This window comes from Rutidosis leptorrhynchoides, chromosome 11 (assembly GCF_046630445.1).
Source record: "Rutidosis leptorrhynchoides isolate AG116_Rl617_1_P2 chromosome 11, CSIRO_AGI_Rlap_v1, whole genome shotgun sequence".
In the NCBI taxonomy this organism is placed as follows: domain Eukaryota; kingdom Viridiplantae; phylum Streptophyta; class Magnoliopsida; order Asterales; family Asteraceae; genus Rutidosis; species Rutidosis leptorrhynchoides.
In genome coordinates this window covers 30,573,427-30,597,318 of record NC_092343.1, presented here as the reverse complement: position 1 = coordinate 30,597,318, position 23,892 = coordinate 30,573,427, and positions in this window count along the sequence as shown.

Below are 23,892 nucleotides of genomic sequence, written 5' to 3'. Positions count from 1 at the left end.
AAGAAACTGATTTCGATGTAACATATTTGTATTGTAAATCATTATGTAATGGTCGTGTGTAAACAGGATATTTTAGATTATCATTATTTGATAATCTACGTAAAGCTTTTTAAACCTTTATTTATGAAATAAAGGTTATGGTTTGTTTTAAAAATAAATGCAGTCTTTGAAAAACGTCTCATATAGAGGTCAAAACCTCGCAACGAAATCAATTAATATAGAACGTTTTTAATCAATAAGAACGGGACATTTCAGTTGGTATCAGAGCCTTGGTCTTAGAGAACCAGAAATTTTGCATTAGTGTGTCTTATCGAGTTTGTTAGGATGCATTAGTGAGTCTGGACTTCGACCGTGTTTTCTTTAAAAATGATTGCTTAACATTTTTGTTGGAAACTATATATTATTAACATGTATATATTAAGTGATATATTAATCTCTTAACATGTTTGATATTGTGTGATAGATGTCTACCTTTAGCACAAATCCCATTGACTCACCTAATAATAACGAAGAGTCGAATATATATTGGACTGATTCACAAGTTCCCGAAGAGGAACCGGAAGAAGAATCAGAACCGGAAGAAGAATCAGAACCGGAAGAGGAGGAACCAGAGGAGGAAATAGAACCGGTGGGGGAAATAATAAAACGGTTAAGTAAAAGAAAATCCTCAACCAACCGACCAAGGTTAATTATCGTCAATGGTGTTTCCGCCAAGGAAGCAAAATATTGGGAGGATTATCAATTCTCCGATGAATCAGATTCCGACGAGAATTTCGATGATGTTATAGAAATTACCCCAACTGAATTTAAAAAAGCAAAAGAAAATAATAAGGTAAAGGGCATAAAAATAGAGAAATCTAATTCCAACCCCGATGAACTTTATATGTATCGTCAACCCCCAAGTCCTTAAGTTGTAACAATGACCTGGGAACCTCTAAACCACCAGGTTTTTCTAAACCGTTGTGGAAAACGACATCTAGTATTAGGGGAACATCATATATCCCTAGAAACTTGGCAAAACGAACCAAAACCGAAGAAGAAGAAACGAGCAAGTCGAAATAAGATAGTTGTATTCGTATGGTGTAATATATGTAATATAGTGTGCTTATGCTTTATGATATATGTAAAAATTGCTTGTATTAATAAGTATTTTTTTTTATGAATCTAACTATTGTCTATTTTACAGTATAAAAACACAAAATGGGTAGACAACCCAATATTTTAAAAGACCTACCCGGAGACATGATTGATGAAATCTTGTCTAGAGTCGGTCAGAATTCTTCGGCACAACTATTTACGGCGAAATCAGTTTGTAAGACATTCGAAGAACGTTACAAGAATGTCTTGGTTTATAAGAGACTTTCGTTTGAAAGATGGGGGATATCACATTGGGAAACCCATAAGTTACGATGTGTTTACTTTGACGCATATATTGCTGGGAACCCAAATGCTATTTTACGCAACGGGTTAAGAAATTATTTTGACTCAATGTATCCGAATATAGGACTTCATGATTTAGAAAAAGCGGCTAACATGCAACATAAAGAATCATGCTACGCTTACGGGTTAGTAATGTTCGCTTCTCACCAAAGTGAGAAAAAGAACATCGGGCTACAGCTATTAAACAAAACGTTCCCACAAGTGACGGAGTCGGTAATTGGGGTAAGAAATGAGGTTTTTAGGTTATTACGAGACTGTTGGTCATTACGTAACCCTCGTCCCTTTGATGACGTTACAACACGCTGTCTTATCAACGGCCATAACGGTTATGTTCCACAAGACCAAGGATGGGAAGTAGTCCTAGTAAAACCAGAATGCATGACTTGTTTCTGGACGTATGAATTACGTGTCTTTATTGCCTTTGCTGAACGACTTGTGTACTAGCTAGAATTATCTTCACAACTATCTTGTATCAAAGTTATTGTGTGCTATATTTCATGCTTTATGTAAAATAAGCGGTATTGTAAGTTTGTAAAATATTGTATAAAAGTTTGAACGCGAAATATTATTATAATCAGTTTTTCATATAGAATTGTAGTAGTTGAATTGTATATTAGCTACTAAGTATGAACTTAACGGGTGTGAAGACCCGTCCTAATCCATCCGGACTGATTACATCGCGAGGTACTTGACCTCTATATGATACATTTTACAAACATTGCATTCGTTTTTGAAAAGACAATCTTTCATTACATCGGAAGTTGACGTCAAACAAACCATTTCATAATAAATCTAACTAAAATTGACTTAATAATAATCTTGATGAACTCAACGACTCGAATGCAACGTCTTTTGAAATATGTCATGAATGATTCCAAGTAATATCTCTAAAATGAGCAAATGCACAGCGGAAGATTTCTTTCGTACCTGAGAATAAACATGCTTTCAAGTATCAACCAAAAGGTTGGTGAGTTTATTAGTTTAACATAAATAATCATTTCATAATTTTAATAGACCACAAGATTTCATATTTCCATTTCTCATAAACATACGTCCCATGCATAGAGACAAAAATATCATTCATATGGATTGAACACCTGGTAACCGACATTCACAATATGCATATAAGAATATCCCCATCATTCCGGGATCCTCCTTCGGACATGATATAAATTTCGAAGTACTAAAGCATCCGGTACTTTGGATGGGGCTTGTTGGGCCCGATAGATCTATCTTTAGAGTTCGCGTCAATTAGGGTGTCTGTTTCCTAATTCTTAGATTACCAGACTTAATAAAAAGGGGCATATTCGATTTCGATAATTCAACCATATAATGTAGTTTTGATTTACTCGTGTCTATTTCGTAAAACAGTTATAAAAGCAGCGCATTTATTCTCAGTCCCAAAATATATATTGCCAAAGCATTTAAAAAGGGAGCAAATGAAACTCACACATATAAATATTGTAAAATATTTAATAAAGCATTTGCATGTATTCTCAGCCCAAAAATGTATATAAAAAGGGAATAATGAAACTTACCATATAATATTTTGTAGTAAAAATATTCATACGACGATACTGAACAATGCAAGGTTGGCCTCGGATTCACGAACCTATATCATTTATATATATATATATATATATATATATATATATATATATATATATATATATATATATATATATATATATATATATATATATATATATTAACACATATAATTGTAATCGAACAAATTATGTATTGATGTTAATAATATCTATATTTATTAATGGTAATAATAATTTTGATAATAATAATAATATTTATTTTATTTGTAGTAATAATAATACCATAATAATAATAATGATAATAATAATAATAATAATAAAAATGATAATTTTTAATAAAATGTTAATTTTAATAATAGAAATGATACTTTTAATGTTAATAATAATTTTAATAACAAAAATGATATTTTTAATATTAATAATAATTTTAATAATAAAAATGATATTTTTAATATTAATGATAAATTTAATAATAATAATAACAACAACAACAACAACAACAACAACAACAACAACAACAACAATAATAATAATAATAAGTAAAACTACCTCAAGAAAAAATTCCAAAAATAATGCCTATGCCCGAGCTCGAACACGTGACCTCTCGCTAAACCAACACACCCCTTAACCACTCGCCCCTCTCAATTTTTCTGTATTAATACCGAGTCCTAATATTATAATCCGTATCATCATCATATCTATACCATAGTTCAGCTTACTTCAGCCCATCAGCAACCTCATAAGCCCAACTAGTAATTCGGCCCAACACAGAAACTGGCAGCCCAACACATCTATTGTTAATTTTAAAAAAATATTGCCAAGGTCGGGGATTGAACCCACAACCTCTCGTTCAACCCCAAACACTCCAAACCTCTCCTCTGTTCTTTCATTCCTGATTAATACCCCGTATTAAACTATATAATTAGTTTATCTGTATGTTATTTTCTTTTCACTCAAAACCTAGTATGGCAGCGGTACTAAAATCTATTTATCATCATCTTAACATCACGTAATCATCATCATAAACCAAACATCATCTTTATCATCATACCTCATCATCATAATACATCACGTTTCTTATATCATCATCATCGTGACCGTCATCATCATCCATGATCGCTATTGTAACAGGAATAAGAAGGTAATCGTGCCAGGAACAGAAGCAAAGAAAACTTCGAGTAATCAGCTAATAGAAGTAGTAGTTCTCGTTTATCATATATCGTCCTCACCACTTCCATTCTTCACGTCCTTCATCTTCTTTATGCAATCATCATCATCATGTAATCATAATTATCTTCATCATCGATGTCATCACCATTAAATCGCTAAACCTCATCATTATATATCATCTTAATGATCATTATCATCATTCTAACATCGTGACATTTTTCACTCATCATCACAGTCGATGTTCATCATCATCTTACCCTCGTCGCTGTAACAGTAAATAGAAACAGCAAAACTGTCGCTGTAGCAGCCTTCTTGGTGGTTGTGGATGGTGGTTAAATGGATGGCTGTGGTGTGGCTTCAAAAAACAGAAAAAAAATATAGCAGCAGCAGAACAGTATAGCAGTAGCGTAGCAGCAGCAGGTGGCAGTAAGTTATGGTGGTTTTAGGTGGCAGTTCGTTGGACAGAAAAATAGAACCGACGGGCAGCAGTAGCAGTTAAGTATTGGTCGTGGTGTTTTCTCGGTTAGAAATATGAGAGAGAGAAAGTGTGAGAGAGAGGGAGGTGGTAGGGTGGCGATCGTGGTGGTGGTCGATGGTGAGGTGGTGCTCTGGTGATGGCAGCCGGTAGTTGGAAGGTGAAGGGAAAGAAGTGGGTTTTGAGTTGGTGTTTGTATGTATATAACCTATCTATATATAAATCTATCTGTAACAATAATTTTAAATTAATAATTAATAATTAATAATAATAATACAATAATAATTCTAATTCACATAAACGTGTAAAGGGAATAGTAACAGTCATGATTTTGTATCATTCTACCGAATATATATATACAAGTGGGTTTATGATGTGATTTAAAATGTAGTGGTCGATTATTATTATTACTTTTTTTAGTGAATTAGTCATAAAGTAGAAAGCAGGTGGACTTGTGATAAATTGATACTTGACAAAAATAAAAAGAACGATCATGTGTGCCATTCAAGAAAAGAGAAGAAAAAGTAGGAATGATTAATTCTAAAGTCGATACATATGCATGATCTGTTTCCAAAATAACAAATGGGTTGATCTATGTGTTTGATGAACACTATGCGTAAATTTAAAACAACAATAATTGCTTGAATCTTTTCGATTATAAGTAAATAGCACTGAGTATACTAGTGTGTGGGGTTTAGGAGATAAATCATGCAATGCCTATATCATATATACAATACTATATAATAATATAATAATTAATTAGGTAAAATTTAACATGTGAACCAACAATAATTAGGGCGGCTACCTTTTATTTTATATGCAGACAGTTTTATCTCGGGTATAATTCGTACTCTATTGCTAATCATTAATGGGTAAAAGTGTATAGAAAAACTCATATTTTTACATCCGATTCATTTATTTATTTCGATCATTAGTTGTATAAAACCTGTCATTAAAAGTTGATTTGCTATAAGCGCTCAATCCCAGGTAAAATATATGAAGTGTTAAAATTTAACAAATAGATCCTATAGTTGACATAATCTATTTATGGATTATCGTTTATTTTTAAATCTTCTTATTTTTTATATTAAAGTTATTTAATGATAATCGAATAAAAAAAAATTTACTATAGTTTACTAAATAAATTTGAAACCATATAAATACACATTCAATATGCATTATATATATATATATATATATATATATATATATATATATATATATATATATATATATATATATATACAGATTTATTTTAATATCATATATTATTTTATTTACATAATTAATTAACTCATATAATATTTTAATTTATAATAATTAATATATATATATATATATATATATATATTTATATATTTATTTACCCATAATGGTTCGTGAATCGTCGGGAATAGTCGAAGGGTAATTGAATATATGAACATCGTTTTAAAATTTTTCTAGACTCAACATTACATACTTTGCTTATCGTATCGAAATCATATAAAGATTAAGTTTAAATTTAGTCGGAAATTCCCGGGTCATCACAGTACCTACCCGTTAAAGAAATTTCGTTCCGAAATTTGAGTAAGGTGGTCATGGTTAACAATAAAAATATTTTCATGACGAATAGGAGTTGATAAATAGAGTTTTATCATCATTGAGTAATATGGATAAAATGATTCGATTAATTGAAGCGTACAAATGAAGCTATCACAAAAGATCGAGATGAAGAAATGGAGATTTTCCATAACTTTTGACGTAGTCTCGATTGAATTCTGGAATTCAAGGGATTTAAATAAAATATTCAAAATCTAAAAGATTTGATTCTTCGGCGAGTAAGGAAATTAAAATCTCTATAATTAAATACATTGATCTGCCTCGATTACTCTGTCTGATATTTTCATTATAAATTAAGCTCTTCCTTTTCATTATTCTCACCATTCCTATACTTTCTTTCTTAGTTCATACATCCAAAAGATTATGAAAATGCTTAATCCAGTTCTAATACTTGATATTTTCCTAATTATCATCTATGTCATCCTTCTTTTCAATCTTCCATCAGAAAAATCTATTTAGTTTTACTATTACCTTGGGGTGATACTATTCTTAATTCTACCGTGTCTTTATATTGCTATTCGTATTAATATACACGGTTTATAATTTCGGCGTTGTTGTTGGGTTTTATATTTTCCCTTATACTTCGAAGTCTCTGGTTCTGTCTTTCCATAATCATTGACATCCACAGTTAATACTCTCTCCAATTTACTGTGATTTATAACCTCATTGATATTTTGAAGCTTCATGCTTTTGTTTTATCTTCCCGACTTTAAATCCAGTGAATAATGGTCCAGAAATTATAGATATAGAGTTTCGACTAATTATAATGTTCTAAGCAGGAAGGAACATAATAGCACGATTTGATTTTCAAATTTATCATCATCACAGAAGATAGAACCATCAAGAATACATTTTCTTGATTTGTTCAGAAGTTAAGTAGAATGAAAGAGTTATGTAACATGGCACATGATGACGTTATAGTCTGTGAATCATCATGTTCCTTTTAGAAACTCAGCATGACTTACTGTAATATAATCACGTTGATCAAGTGTCATTATATTATACTAACTCATGCATCAGTTTCTAACATTATTTCAATAACATTCCTATTTTAAACTCGAAAGTTTACAAAATATAGAAACTAACAGTTTCTATATGATGTAACATTGATAGCACGAAGAGATTAATGATTTCAGATAAGAATAGTTATGAAAATATCTTCAGAAATATGGAGGATATTTATAATGAAAGATACGAGGATATCTTGAAATTTCTAATATTGAAGGATGGTGAAGAAAATTTTTCCGCAAGAGTTTGGAGTCAGAAGCAAGGTATTCGCTAAAGATTTCATTAGAAACAGAATCATCAGGATTCTTAATGTACAAGTTTAGTCCTTGTGATCTGTTCAGAGACTCCTTTGTAGTTTGCTCAATCAGTTTTTTTCAGTTTCAAACTTTTTCTGAGCTTTTCTAACATACAATTCTTTATCATCAACTTTTGGCTGTTGAGGTCATTTACAGTTTTTGTTGCTTCATTCAACTTTTCAAAATTCAGAGCATTAATTTGCAGACTGAGTGCTTTTCAGAATTTCAGAATGAAAGATCATAATTCTAAGAGGCAAATGTTATACATATATCTGTTGATGTAGATATGCTGTGAGTTTTCAAAGTACTGATTGCTGATTCTCGGTAATTGGTATGATAGTTCTCATTATAATATGCGGATGAGTACATGATGTAGCGACCCGACCAAATCATCATTGACGGCGCCGTCTACTTAGGTCCCGTTACGTGGTCATAAGTCTTTAAAACAACGTTTGACCAAAAGATATGTCGCATTCATTTCAAATGTAAAGGTTGTTCAAGTTTACAAGAATAGTTCCACCACAAGTTACGATACAAAGTTTTAAGTACAAATGAAACTTATGCGACACAATTTAAAAGTATCCAAAAGACGCTCCATGTATGCATATATACTCGACATCCAATGCAAGTATCAAAATAATGAGCGGAAGCATGTATCATGTATCGTTCAAGGACCTGAGAAAAACATAGATATCTGTCAACGAAAACGTTGGTGAAATCATAGGTTTAAGTAAGTAAGTACAAGTGAACCACAAGATTTGCATCGAAGAAATAATAGTAATACATTCCAAAAGTTTGTTTCACGAGCACCCAATTATCAAAGCTTTACATTCCATCCATTGTATACCCCATCCATAGTGCTAGAACAAACACTGATTCTCGAAAATATATTTCATCCGTAGACGGTAGCGAACCGTCAAAGATGAGGGTTGTCAACCCATATGGCCATATAACATAAGTTCTCGCTTACACCCGGCAAGTGTAACTAATGATAATCGAATTGAGGATTTTTGTTCTAAACTCGTATGTAGAATGTTTGTTTTCCCGTTCTTGTGTTCACTTAGTTCAAAAGAATCGTTTATGTTTTCTCATCCCAAATATAAGTTCAAAAAGAGTAAAAGTGGGACTATGATCTCACCTTGAGTGCAAGAGTTAATAAAGTACTTCAACAAGTAGACGCGTGCAAAGACAAAGCTAGTCTTGACCTAAACATATAGGTTGTATCAATAACGGTAAACACAAACGGTTAAAGATGTTCAATTAGTCCTATGGCTCGTTACAACTCGATTAATATAGCATGTGAATCAATTAGTCAAGTTTCATGCACGGTACAAGTAACTAAGCATGTTAGAACGATCGTATAATTGTTTGGTTAAGTTTGACTAAAAGTCAAACTTGGTCAAAGTCAAGGTCAACGGGGTCGGGTCGGGTATCCGACAATTTTCCCATGATGAGAAATCATTTATGAGCAGAATGGCCAAGTTTCATGTTAATCGGAGTTACGGTTAAGCGGGAAACATTTTGTGAAAGGAAGAATAAAAACAAAAATGAGCTGGGCATATGCGCGGCGCGCAATGGGTTGCGCGGCGCGCACCCAAGTGTAAATCCTGGTCAGAACTTAACTACGAAGGCAAACATCTGGGATTTCTAATTCTGCGCGGCGCGCGGGTATATGCGCGGCGCGCAATACCTGGGAAACATGCAGTTTGCAGAAAAATGGTCCAAGTCACGAACCAAAACTCAAATTAACATATTTTATGAACCGAAAACATCCAAAATGCATACTATATATCGTTGGAAAGGTAATTTGACCAGGAAAACAACTAAACACGTTTCATCAAACAAAAACATCAATTTCAATAACCGATTTTCCGTCAAGTGATCATTAAGAATCCATTTTCAAAGTTTCAAGTTCATCAAATGCATTTTAAGTTTCGGGAATCCAATTCACACATGTGATATGCCGTTTTGAAGGTGATCAAACACACCTTGTAACAAAATTCTTATCTACAATATTTTATAGCATTTGGTGCATCAAAAGTTCATCTAAAGCTTATCAAACCCTAATCCAAGTTCACAAAATCACTAATCATGTTCTTGGAGTTTCCTTAATCAACCTATACATCAAAACGAAGCTAATGATACTAGTAACACTTTTAAAACATGCACTTTAACAATCTAACAACATTTGATCATCCAAAATCAAGGATTTAGCAAGTAATTTTCATATTGAACTAGTTACACCAAAAACAACGAATCGAGCATACAAATTACATACACGACATCACAATGAGCCATAGACACTAATTAACAACTTTATAACTCAAAAATCTCAAGAACACATAAAATTAGTGATTTTAGAAAGTTACCCAAATGAGATGAAGTTGGTATCAAATTGAAGAGGATGAAGAGAGGATTCCAAATATGTAGTTTATTTTGTTGTAAGCCTCCTAGATCGAATTTAGATGATGATTGAATGAATTTGGAAATTGGGTGTGTTCTTGCTAGAGAGAAAGAGAGAGAGAGAGTGAGAGATGGTTGAATGGTGGTGATTGGGGTAGACTAGGTGACTTAGTCAACTAGTTTGCCCCGTGTCAATTTTAGTCCCTCGAGTTTGTAGTCGGGTGCGGAAAATACCTAAACGGAATATTTTAAAACGCGTATTAACGGGAGATGTTATAAACATATAACGGAGTTTAAATTAGTATAACGGAAAAGAAAACGGAAAAAGGCGGGATGTTACATTACCTACTCCTTAAAAGAAATTTCGTCCCGAAATTTAAGTAGGCGTAGTAGTCGTTGTTTCTTCCTTGAGATCTTGCGTTTCTGAATTCACAAATAGATGAGGATACTTCCTTTGCATTTGATCTTGTCTTTCCCAAGTAAACTCGGGTCCTCTTTTGGCATCCCAACGAACCTTGACAATCGGGATTCGGCTTTGTTTCAATGTCTTGACGGAGGTGTCCACAATTTCAACCGGTTCTTCCACAAAATGAAGTTTGTCATCAATAGTAAGTTCTTCGAGAGGGATGACGATATCGGGTTCGGCAAGACACTTTTTCAAGTTAGATACATGGAAGGTAGGATGAACGGAGTTCAATTGAGGCGGAAGATCTAAACGATAAGCAACGGTTCCAATACGCTCCAAGATTTCGAAAGGACCAATATACCGCGGATTTAGCTTCCCGCGTTTCCCAAAACGGATTACACCCTTCCAAGGTGCGACTTTTAACATTACTCGGTCACCGACTTGAAATTCAAGATCGTTGCGTCGTTTGTCGGTATAGCTCTTTTGACGACTTCGGGCCGTCCTAAGCCTATCTCGGATTTGAACGATTTTCTCGGTGGTTTCGTGAATGAGTTCGGGTCCGGTGATTTGCACGTCGCCTACCTCGGCCCAACAAAGAGGTGAACGACATTTGCGGCCATATAGCGCTTCAAAAGGTGCGGCTTTAATACTCGCGTGATAACTATTGTTGTAAGAGAACTCGGCGAGAGGTAAGTGCTTGTCCCAAGCTTTTCCGAAATCAACCACGCAAGCTCGTAACATGTCCTCTAAGGTTTGAATTGTACGTTCGCTTTGTCCATCGGTTTGAGGATGATATGCGGTGCTCATGTCTAAACGCGTTCCCAACGCTTCTTGCAATGTACGCCAAAATCTAGAAACGAAACGGCCATCTCGGTCGGAGATAATCGATAAAGGTACACCGTGTCGGGCTACGATCTCCTTAATGTAAAGTTGTGCAAGTTTCTCCATTTTGTTCGTTTCTTTCATGGCAAGGAAGTGTGCGGATTTGGTGAGACGGTCAACAATAACCCAAATGGTATCATAACCGCCCGTCGTTTTTGGTAGCTTGGTGATAAAATCCATCGTTATCCTTTCCCACTTCCATTGCGGGATCTCAGGTTGTTGAAGTAGTCCGGACGGTCTTTGGTGTTCGGCTTTGACTTTGGAACATGTCAAACACTTGGAAACATAAGTAGCTACGTCCCTTTTGATGTTCGGCCACCAATATAGTTGTTTAAGGTCGTGGTACATCTTATTGGCACCGGGGTGAATCGAGTATCGTGACTTATGGGCTTCATCTAAAATAAGGCTTCGTAGGTCCCCATAACTAGGCACCCAAATCTTTCCGGCGTAATATCGGAGTCCGGTCTCCCTAATTTCGAATCGAGAGACGAGAATGTTCAAGAGCTCGTGTGAAAGGTTTTCATCCTTGAGAGCCTCATCTTGGGCTACCCGAATTTGGCTATTAAGGTTTGTGTGGATGGTGATGTTTAAGGCTCGGACACGAAGAGGCACCGCTCTTTCTTTTCGACTTAAGGCATCGGCTACTACATTTGCCTTCCCGGGATGGTAACGAAGCTCGCAATCGTAATCGTTTAAGGTTTCAATCCACCTTCGTTGTCTCATGTTTAGTTGCTTTTGATCGAAAATGTGTTGGAGGCTTTTGTGGTCGGTAAAGATAGTACTCTTGGTTCCGTAAAGATAGTGTCTCCACATTTTAAGTGCAAAGACAACGGCTCCGAGTTCGAGATTATGTGTCGTATAGTTTCGTTCATGAATTTTGAGTTGTCGAGAAGCATAAGCAATGACTTTCGTTCGTTGCATCAATACACACCCAAAACCATGTTTCGAGGCATCACAATATACAACAAAGTCATCATTGCCTTCGGGAAGTGACAAGATAGGAGCGGTGGTTAGCTTCGTTTTCAAGATTTGGAATGCGGATTCATGTTCGGTCGCCCAAATGAATTTCTTTCCCTTGTGAGTCAATGCGGTTAGAGGACGTGCAACCAAAGAGAAGTTTTCGATGAATCTACGATAGTACCCGGCGAGACCCAAAAATTGACGAATGTGAGTAGGAGTAGTAGGAGTCTCCCATTTGCTAATGGCTTCGATTTTCATTGGATCGACTTTAATACCTTGGTCACTTACAACATGACCAAGAAATTGAACTTCCTTTAACCAAAATTCACACTTGGAGAATTTGGCATAGAGTTGTTCTTGTCTTAAAAGTTCAAGCACAAGTCGGAGATGTTGTTCGTGCTCTTCTTCATTTTTAGAATAGATCAATATGTCATCGATGAACACAATAACGAATTTATCGAGATACGGTTTGCACACGCGGTTCATAAGATCCATGAACACCGCCGGTGCGTTAGTGAGACCAAATGGCATGACAAGGAATTCATAACTACCATAACGAGTTCGGAAAGCGGTTTTGGAGACATCTTCCCCCTTAACCCTCAATTGATGATAACCCGAGCGGAGATCGATTTTCGAATATACACAAGACCCTTGTAGTTGATCAAAGAGGTCATCGATGCGAGGAAGAGGATATCGGTTCTTAACCGTCAATTTATTTAGTTCACGATAATCAATGCACATTCGTAGGGATCCGTCTTTCTTTTTAACAAACAAAATCGGAGCGCCCCAAGGTGAATGGCTAGGTTGGATAAAACCACGATCAAGTAGTTCTTGGATTTGACTTTGCAATTCTTGCATTTCAGATGGAGCGAGTCTATATGGTGCACGCGCTACGGGTGCGGCTCCCGGAATAAGATCGATTTGGAATTCAACCGGTCGATGAGGCGGAAGACCCGGCAATTCGTCGGGAAATACATCGGAATAGTCACTAACAATTGGCACATCATCGATGTGCTTCTCATCGGACTCGACTTTCTTAATGTGAGCAAGGATCGCAAAACAACCCTTACGGAGTAGTTTTCTAACTTTAATACACGAAACGAGGTTGAGTCCGGTGCAACTCTTATGGCCATAGACGATCAAAGGTTCACCATTCTCGATAGGAATTCGGATTGCGTTAAGATCACAAAGAATGTGAGATTTCGTTTTGACTAACCAATTCATACCGATTATTACATCAAAGCTTCCTAGTTCCATGGGTATCAAGTCAATTTCAAATTCCTTACCCAAAATGTTCAAAGTACACCCCCGGTAATATGTGTCGGCACTTAAGAGTTTTCCGTCGGCCACTTCGATGGAATAAGTAGTATCTAAAGGGTGTGGAGGAGTGCAAAGGGTAGGAGCTAAAGTATTGGACACAAAACATTTATCGGCACCCGAATCGAATAAGCAAGTAACATAAGAGTTGTTGAGAAGAAACGTACCCGTGACTAGTTCATTGTCATCTCGGGCTTCCTCGGTGTTGATGTTAAAGGCTCGGCCTCGGTTGTTGGGGTTGGCTTTCTTCTTTGGGCATGCATTTCTATAATGACCCGTTTGACCACATTCGTAACAAGTGCCCGTCTTTGGTGCATTGGGCCACTTTCGAGCAACGGGAGTGGCACTTTTACAATCGTTGGCCTTATGACCAACTCCTTGGCACCGGTGACAAATTAACTTGCCACATTCACCAAAGTGATGTTTGTTGCATTTGTTGCAAAGAGGTAGGTTCCCGGCATAACCCCTCTTGCCGTCGTTGTTGAAGGGCTTTTTGGTGAAGGTGTTGTTGTTGTAGTTGGTTGATGGAGTGGCTTCCCATTTCCTTTTGTTGCCACCCGACTTGTCCTCGGCCTTAGGAGCCGGCACTACGATTTCGTCAACCGTTTCAATTAGTTGGCGAGCCATGTTCATAGCGGCTTGATGAGTAGTGGGTTTGGATGACATCACCCCTTGTTTGATGCTTTTTGGAAGACCGAGCATGTAGAGCTCAATCCTTTGAGATTCGGGGTTAACAAGATTAGGACACATCAAGGATAGTTCGGCGAAGCGTTGATTATAAGCTTTAAGATCGTTTCCGACCGCTTTCAAAGCTCTTAGTTCTTCCTCAAGCTTTCGGGTTTCTTCGCGCGGAAAATATTCAACAATCATCTTTTCCTTTAGATCGGCCCAAGAGAGGGCATGAGCTTCATCGGTACCCACCGATTGAACATAGGTGTTCCACCATGTTAGAGCAATTCCGGAGAAAGTGTGAGTGGAGTATTTGACCTTGTCTTGATCCCGGCAACCGCTTATGCTAAAGACGGCCTCGGTTTGTTCAAACCAACGAGTAAGCACAACCGGTCCCCCGGTTCCATCATAAGTGTGGGGTTTGCACCCCATGAAAGCTTTGTAGGAGCACCCTTCGCTAGAGTTACCGGATCCTTGGTTGTTGTTGTTGTTGTTGTTGTGGTTGTTATTATTATTGTTGTTGGATGAGTGACCGGCCATGGCCGCATCTACAGCGGTGGCTATCATCCGTTCGAGAGCTTGTTCGGGAGTTTCATTGCGGCGTACACGACGAGGAGCCATTGTTCCTTCAAGACACAAGAATATCATTGATTAGTATTCTCAATAATACTAACCGTGATATAGAATAAAGATAAAGAGAAGTTTTTTTTTTTTTTTTTTTTTTTTTCCTCGACTCGCCTTAAATTCTTTATGTCATAATGTCGGAACGTTCATATGAGTCACCGTAATATAATCCCGGAAATTATATTACCCTGATTCATATGTGCATTCGACATCATTTCATATAGTCAAGGTGGCGCGTCAATCAAATTAAACAACGTGAGATTAAGATGAACTAAGAGTAGATATGAGTAGAAGCGTTCGAGTATAAATGCACAAGTAGTCAAGTAATTCCTACTTCAAGTCTATATGCCGGTTGTAGTCTAGACTCACCAATGTACCCTATGACTCGGGGTTGACACTAATGAACTCTAAATCCCTACAACCAACGCTCTGATACCATCTGTAGCGACCCGACCAAATCATCATTGACGGCGCCGTCTACTTAGGTCCCGTTACGTGGTCATAAGTCTTTAAAACAACGTTTGACCAAAAGATATGTCGCATTCATTTCAAATGTAAAGGTTGTTCAAGTTTACAAGAATAGTTCCACCACAAGTTACGATACAAAGTTTTAAGTACAAATGAAACTTATGCGACACAATTTAAAAGTATCCAAAAGACGCTCCATGTATGCATATATACTCGACATCCAATGCAAGTATCAAAATAATGAGCGGAAGCATGTATCATGTATCGTTCAAGGACCTGAGAAAAACATAGATATCTGTCAACGAAAACGTTGGTGAAATCATAGGTTTAAGTAAGTAAGTACAAGTGAACCACAAGATTTGCATCGAAGAAATAATAGTAATACATTCCAAAAGTTTGTTTCACGAGCACCCAATTATCAAAGCTTTACATTCCATCCATTGTATACCCCATCCATAGTGCTAGAACAAACACTGATTCTCGAAAATATATTTCATCCGTAGACGGTAGCGAACCGTCAAAGATGAGGGTTGTCAACCCATATGGCCATATAACATAAGTTCTCGCTTACACCCGGCAAGTGTAACTAATGATAATCGAATTGAGGATTTTTGTTCTAAACTCGTATGTAGAATGTTTGTTTTCCCGTTCTTGTGTTCACTTAGTTCAAAAGAATCGTTTATGTTTTCTCATCCCAAATATAAGTTCAAAAAGAGTAAAAGTGGGACTATGATCTCACCTTGAGTGCAAGAGTTAATAAAGTACTTCAACAAGTAGACGCGTGCAAAGACAAAGCTAGTCTTGACCTAAACATATAGGTTGTATCAATAACGGTAAACACAAACGGTTAAAGATGTTCAATTAGTCCTATGGCTCGTTACGACTCGATTAATATAGCATGTGAATCAATTAGTCAAGTTTCATGCACGGTACAAGTAACTAAGCATGTTAGAACGATCGTATAATTGTTTGGTTAAGTTTGACTAAAAGTCAAACTTGGTCAAAGTCAAGGTCAACGGGGTCGGGTCGGGTATCCGACAATTTTCCCATGATGAGAAATCATTTATGAGCAGAATGGCCAAGTTTCATGTTAATCAGAGTTACGGTTAAGCGGGAAACATTTTGTGAAAGGAAGAATAAAAACAAAAATGAGCTGGGCATATGCGCGGCGCGCAATGGGTTGCGCGGCGCGCACCCAAGTGTAAATCCTGGTCAGAACTTAACTACGAAGGCAAACATCTGGGATTTCTAATTCTGCGCGGCGCGCGGGTATATGCGCGGCGCGCAATACCTGGGAAACATGCAGTTTGCAGAAAAATGGTCCAAGTCACGAACCAAAACTCAAATTAACATATTTTATGAACCGAAAACATCCAAAATGCATACTATATATCGTTGGAAAGGTAATTTGACCAGGAAAACAACTAAACACGTTTCATCAAACAAAAACATCAATTTCAATAACCGATTTTCCGTCAAGTGATCATTAAGAATCCATTTTCAAAGTTTCAAGTTCATCAAATGCATTTTAAGTTTCGGGAATCCAATTCACACATGTGATATGCCGTTTTGAAGGTGATCAAACACACCTTGTAACAAAATTCTTATCTACAATATTTTATAGCATTTGGTGCATCAAAAGTTCATCTAAAGCTTATCAAACCCTAATCCAAGTTCACAAAATCACTAATCATATTCTTGGAGTTTCCTTAATCAACCTATACATCAAAACGAAGCTAATGATACTAGTAACACTTTTAAAACATGCACTTTAACAATCTAACAACATTTGATCATCCAAAATCAAGGATTTAGCAAGTAATTTTCATATTGAACTAGTTACACCAAAAACAACGAATCGAGCATACAAATTACATACACGACATCACAATGAGCCATAGACACTAATTAACAACTTTATAACTCAAAAATCTCAAGAACACATAAAATTAGTGATTTTAGAAAGTTACCCAAATGAGATGAAGTTGGTATCAAATTGAAGAGGATGAAGAGAGGATTCCAAATATGTAGTTTATTTTGTTGTAAGCCTCCTAGATCGAATTTAGATGATGATTGAATGAATTTGGAAATTGGGTGTGTTCTTGCTAGAGAGAAAGAGAGAGAGAGTGAGAGATGGTTGAATGGTGGTGATTGGGGTAGACTAGGTGACTTAGTCAACTAGTTTGCCCCGTGTCAATTTTAGTCCCTCGAGTTTGTAGTCGGGTGCGGAAAATACCTAAACGGAATATTTTAAAACGCGTATTAACGGGAGATGTTATAAACATATAACGGAGTTTAAATTAGTATAACAGAAAAGAAAACGGAAAAAGGCGGGATGTTACACATGATGAGATTTCAATAGATAAATATAGTGATTTGTCGGAGAGATTTAAACCAAGGAGCGACGAGGTTGCTGGTACATCTGCTGGTAATATGATGGAATATAAAAGAATTCTCCGGTATCAAAAGGATAATCGTATATATCAGGATTATAGTAAGGCTACTTCGAATGAAAAGTCGAAGTTGACTTGTTGGAGCTGTGACAAAATTGACTACTTTGAAAAGGGATCGCAAAGTTATTTTTGCTAATAAATGCCAAAGGATCTGACGCGGATACGTGTTAAACTTTTACTCAGTTGCCGAGAGTTTCTCAGGAGCAATACTATATACATAAATCTTTCCTTCTGTAGATGAAGTACGGTTGGTTCATCCTCTCGATTGAGATGTTTTCAAGAATCATGAAAGGTTTGAACGCAGATTGTAATCGTCAAGATACAATGAGGTTTAAGATGAAATCAAGTGGCAACTTGAAGAATTATTTAGTTTCATATGTTATAGTCAATATTTTAATTCATTTTAATTGTCCAATGTTGGTAGTTCACAGTTGATAGTCCACAGTTAGCAATTCAATAATTCATATATTGTTTAATATATAATATTCGAATTAATTAATACATATCATGACCCGTATTCATCTCAGACTCGATCACAACTCAAAGTATATATATTATTATAGAATCAACCTCAATCCTGTATAGAGAACTCGATCATTACTGCATATAGAGTGTCTATGGTGATTCCAAATAATATATATATAGATGCGTCGATATGATATGTCAAAACTTTGTATGCGTGTTCCGATATTTAAAGTGTGTAAAATAAATAACAAAAATTAAATAACGATAAATAAAGTGCGTAAAGTAAATAACAGAAATTAAATGACGATAAATAAAATTGCGAGAATGTAAATTGCGATAATTAAATTACGATAAATAAAATGTAATCAGTTAGCTAGGAACAATTAGCTAGGAACAGTTAGCGTGGATTCTTAACAAAATTTCTCATAGTTAATTTGTTTGTTTCTAACAAATTTTATTTTGTCAAATGTTTTCTTCATTATGCCACTTGTTGGATTCTGATAAATCAAAATCCAAATATGAAATTGGATGAATATGGTTATTCTGTGTTGAACGGATTTGTATATCGGTGGATGTAAGTAGTGTAGTGACCCGAACTTTTCCATGTTTATATATATTAATTGAGATTGATATTTACATGATTAAATGTTTCCAACATGTTAAGCAATCAAACTTGTTAAGACTTGATTAATTGAAATATGTTTCATATAGACAATTGACCACCCAAGTTGACCGGTGATTCACGAACGTTAAAACTTGTAAAAACTATATGATGACATATATATGGATATATATATAGTTAACATGATACTATGATAAGTAAACATATCATTAAGTATATTAACAATGAACTACATATGTAAAAACAAGACTACTAACTTAATGATTTTTAAACGAGACATATATGTAACGATTATCGTTGTAAAGACATTTAATGTATATATATCATATTAAGAGATATTCATACATGATAATATCATGATAATATAATAATTTAAAATCTCATTTGATATTATAAACATTGGGTTAACAACATTTAACAAGATCGTTAACCTAAAGGTTTCAAAACAACACTTACATGTAACGACTAACGATGACTTAACGACTCAGTTAAAATGTATATACATGTAGTGTTTTAATATGTTTTTATACACTTTTGAAAGACTTCAATACACTTATCAAAATACTTCTACTTAACAAAAATGCTTACAATTACATCCTCGTTCAGTTTCATCAACAATTCTACTCGTATGCACCCGTATTCGTACTCGTACAATACACAGCTTTTAGATGTATGTACTATTGGTATATACACTCCAATGATCAGCTCTTAGCAGCCCATGTGATTCACCTAACACATGTGGGAACCATCATTTGGAAACTAGCATGAAATATCTCATAAAATTACAAAAATATGAGTAATCATTCATGACTTATTTACATGAAAACAAAATTACATATCCTTTATATCTAATCCATACACCAACGACCAAAAACACCTACAAACACTTTCATTCTTCAATTTTCTTCATCTAATTGATCTCTCTCAAGTTCTATCTTCAAGTTCTAAGTGTTCTTCATAAATTCCAAAAGTTCTAGTTTCATAAAATCAAGAATACTTTCAAGTTTGCTAGCTCACTTCCAATCTTGTAAGGTGATCATCCAACCTCAAGAAATCTTTGTTTCTTACAGTAGGTTATCATTCTAATACAAGGTAATAATCATATTCAAACTTTGGTTCAATTTCTATAACTATAACAATCTTATTTCAAGTGATGATCTTACTTGAACTTGTTTTCGTGTCATGATTCTGCTTCAAGAACTTCGAGCCATCCAAGGATCCATTGAAGCTAGATCCATTTTTCTCTTTTCTAGTAGGTTTATCCAAGGAACTTAAGGTAGTAATGATGTTCATAACATCATTCGATTCATACATATAAAGCTATCTTATTCGAAGGTTTAAACTTGTAATCACTAGAACATAGTTTAGTTAATTCTAAACTTGTTCGCAAACAAAAGTTAATCCTTCTAACTTAACTTTTAAAATCAACTAAACACATGTTATATATCTATATGATATGCTAACTTAATGATTTAAAACTTGGAAACACGAAAAACACCGTAAAACCGGATTTACGCCGTCGTAGTAACACCGCGGGCTGTTTTGGGTTAGTTAATTAAAAACTATGATAAACTTTGATTTAAAAGTTGTTATTCTGAGAAAATGATTTTTATTATGAACATGAAACTATATCCAAAAATTATGGTTAAAATCAAAGTGGAAGTATGTTTTCTAAAATGGTCATCTAGACGTCGTTCTTTCGACTGAAATGACTACCTTTACAAAAACGACTTGTAACTTATTTCTCCGACTATAAACCTATACTTTTCTGTTTAGATTCATAAAATAGAGTTCAATATGAAACCATAGCAATTTGATTTACTCAAAACGGATTTAAAATGAAGAAGTTATGGGTAAAACAAGATTGGATAATTTTTCTCATTTTAGCTACGTGAAAATTGGTAACAAATCTATTCCAACCATAACTTAATCAACTTGTATTGTATATTATGTAATCTTGAGATACCATAGACACGTATACAATGTTTCGACCTATCATGTCGACACATCTATATATATTTCGGAACAACCATAGACACTCTATATGTGAATGTTGGAGTTAGCTATACAGGGTTGAGGTTGATTCCAAAATATATATAGTTTGAGTTGTGATCAATACTGAGATACGTATACACTGGGTCGTGGATTGATTCAAGATAATATTTATCGATTTATTTCTGTACATCTAACTGTGGACAACTAGTTGTAGGTTACTAACGAGGACAGCTGACTTAATAAACTTAAAACATCCAAATATATTAAAAGTGTTGTAAATATATTTTAAACATACTTTGATATATATGTATATATTGTTATAGGTTCGTGAATCAACCGGTGGTCAAGTCTTACTTCCCGACGAAGTAAAAATCTGTGAAAGTGAGTTATAGTCCCACTTTTAAAATCTAATATTTTTGGGATGAGAATACATGCAGGTTTTATAAATGATTTACAAAGTAGACACAAGTACGTGAAACTACATTCTATGGTTGAATTATCGAAATCGAATATGCCCCTTTTTATTAAGTCTGGTAATCTAAGAATTAGGGAACAGACACCCTAATTGACGTGAATCCTAAAGATAGATCTATTGGGCCTAACAAACCCCATCCAAAGAACCGGATGCTTTAGTACTTCGAAATTTATATCATATCCGAAGGGTGTCCCGGAATGATGGGGATATTCTTATATATGCATCTTGTTAATGTCGGTTACCAGGTGTTCACCATATGAATGATTTTTATCTCTATGTATGGGATGTGTATTGAAATATGAAATCTTGTGGTCTATTATTATGATTTGATATATATAGGTTAAACCTATAACTCACCAACATTTTTGTTGACGTTTTAAGCATGTTTATTCTCAGGTGATTATTAAGAGCTTCCGCTGTCGCATACTTAAATAAGGACGAGATTTGGAGTCCATGCTTGTATGATATTGTGTAAAAACTGCATTCAAGAAACTTATTTTGTTGTAACATATTTGTATTGTAAACCATTATGTAATGGTCGTGTGTAAACAGGATATTTTAGATTATCATTATTTGATAATCTACGTAAAGATTTTTAAACCATTATTGATGAAATAAAGGTTATGGTTTGTTTTAAAATGAATGCAGTCTTTGAAAAACGTCTCATATAGAGGTCAAAACCTCGCAACGAAATCAATTAATATGGAACGTTTTTAATCCATAAGAACGGGACATTTCAGTTGGTATCCGAGCGTTGGTCTTAGAGAACCAGAAAATTTGCATTAGTGTATCTTATCGAGTTTGTTAGGATGCATTAGTGAGTCTGGACTTCGACCGTGTTTTCTTTAAAAATGATTGCTTAACATTTTTGTTGGAAACTATATATTTTTAACATATGAATATTATGTGATATATTAATCTCTTAACGTGTTTGATATTATGTGATAGATGTCTACCTCTAGAACAAGTCCCATTGACTCACCTAATAATAATGAAGAGTCAAATGTAAATTGGAATGATTCGTGGACTGATTCACAAGTTCCCGAAGAGGAATCGGAAGAAGAGTCGGAACCGGAAGAAGAATCGGAACCGGAAGAAGAATCGGAACCGGAAGAAGAAATAGAACCGGTGGGGGAAATAATAAAACGGTTAAGTAAAAGAGAATCCTCAACCAACCGACCAAGGTTAATTATGGTCAATGGTGTTTCCGCCATGGAAGCAAAATATTGGGAGGATTACCAATTCTCCGATGAATCGGATTCCGACGAGAATTCCGATGATGTTATAGAAATTACCCCAACTGAATTTAAAAAAGCAAAAGAAAATAATAAGGGAAAGGGCATAAAAATAGAGAAATCTAATTCCAACCCCGATGAACTTTATATGTATCGTCAACCCCCGAAGTTCTTAAGTTGTAACAATGACCCGGGAACCTCTAAACCACCAGGTTTTTCTAAACCAATGTGGACAACGACGGCTCGTATTAGGGGAACATCATATATCCCTAGAAACTTGGCAAAACGAACCAAAACCGAAGAAGAAGAAACGAGCGAGTCGGAATAAGATAGTTGTATTCGTGTGGTGTAATATATGTAATATAGTGTTCTTATGCTTTATGATATATGTAAAAATTGCTTGTATTAATAAGTATTTTTTTATGAATCTAACTCTTGTCTATTTTACAGTTTAAAAACACAAAATGGATAGACAACCCAATATTTTAAGAGACCTACCCGGAGACATGATTGATGAAATCTTGTCTAGAGTCGGCCAGAATTCCTCGGCACAACTATTTAAGGCGAGATCAGTTTGTAAGACATTCGAAGAACGTTCCAAGAATGTCTTGGTTTATAAGAGACTTTCGTTTGAAAGATGGGGGATATCACATTGGGAAACCCATAAGTTACGATGTGTTTACTTTGACGCATATATTGCGGGGAACCCAAATGCTATTTTACGCAACGGGTTAAGAAATTATTTTGACTCAATATATCCGAATATTGGACTTCGTGATTTAGAAAAAGCGGCTAGCATGCAACATAAAGAAGCATGTTATGCTTACGGATTAGTAATGTTCGCTTCTCACCAAAGTGAGAACAAGAACATCGGGCTACAACTATTAAACAAAACGTTTCCACAAGTGACGGAGTCGGTAATTGGGGTAAGAAATGAGGTTTTTAGATTATTACGGGACTGTTGGACATTACGTAACCCTCGTCCCTTTGACGACGTTACAACACGCTGTCTTATCAACGGCCATAACGGTTATGTTCCACAAGACCAAGGATGGGAAGTAGTCCTAGTAAAACCAGAATGCATGACTTGTTTCTGGACGTATGAATTACGTGTCTTTATTGCCTTTGCTGAACGACTTGTGTACTAGCTAGAATTATCTTCACAACTATCTTGTATCAAAGTTATTGTGTGCTATATTTCATGCTTTATGTAAAATAAGCGGTATTGTAAGTTTGTAAAATATTGTATAAAAGTTTGAATGCGAAATATTATTACAATCAGTTTTTCATATAGAATTGTAGTAGTTGAATTGTATATTAGCTACTAAGTATGAACTTAACGGGTAGGTACTACCCGAATTTAAACTTATAAAACGCTAA